The sequence below is a fragment of the Arachis ipaensis genome, chromosome B2 (genome assembly GCF_059453495.1).
Source record: "Arachis ipaensis isolate K30076 ecotype BB chromosome B2, ASM5945349v1, whole genome shotgun sequence".
Lineage (NCBI taxonomy): Eukaryota > Viridiplantae > Streptophyta > Magnoliopsida > Fabales > Fabaceae > Arachis > Arachis ipaensis.
Genome location: NC_142437.1, coordinates 104710718 through 104711456, shown reverse-complemented (window position 1 = coordinate 104711456; position 739 = coordinate 104710718). Strand labels below are relative to the sequence as shown.

At 40.2% G+C, this 739-nt stretch overlaps 1 non-coding gene across 1 annotated transcript; it reads left to right on the top strand.

The window, feature by feature from the left end:
• Positions 1–631: 631 nt before the first annotated feature.
• LOC148575093 (small nucleolar RNA R71) lies at positions 632–739 on the top strand. The gene has a single exon (XR_015905896.1). It is a non-coding gene; the product is annotated as a small nucleolar RNA R71 (small nucleolar RNA).

Below are 739 nucleotides of genomic sequence, written 5' to 3'. Positions count from 1 at the left end.
GAAGACCTTGTTTCATTCATGAAACTTAGAGTGGCCTTAGATAGATCAGAGACTATATTTGCCAAGCTAGATAGATTCTGCTCAGAACTCTCTGTCTTTTGCTGAGTGGATGATGGAAAAGGCTTGCTATTGCTAAACCTGTTTCTTCCACCATTATTAAAGCCTTGTTGAGGCTTTTGATCCTTCCATGAGAGATTTGGATGATTTCTCCATGAGGGATTATAGGTGTTTCCATAGGGTTCACCCATGTAATTCACCTCTGCTATTGCAGGGTTCTCAGGATCATAAGCTTCTTCTTCAGAAGATGCCTCTTGAGTACTGTTGGATGCAGCTTGCATTCCATTCAGACTTTGAGAAATCATATTGACTTGCTGAGTTAATATTTTATTCTGAGCCAATATGGCATTCAGAGTATCAATTTCAAGAACTCCCTTCTTCTGAGGCATCCCATTACTCACAGGATTCCCTTAGAAGTGTACATGAACTGGTTATTAGCAACCATGTCAATGAGTTCTTGAGTTTTTGCAGGCGTTTTCTTTAGGTGAATGGATCCACCTGCAGAAGTATCCAATGACATCTTAGCTAATTCAGACAGATCATCATAGAATATATCCAGGATGGTCCATTCAGAAAGCATGTCAGAAGGACACTTTTTGGTCAGTTGCTTATATCTCTCCCAAGCTTCATAGAGGGATTCACCTTCTTTCTGTCTGAAGGTTTGAACATCCACTCTAAGCTT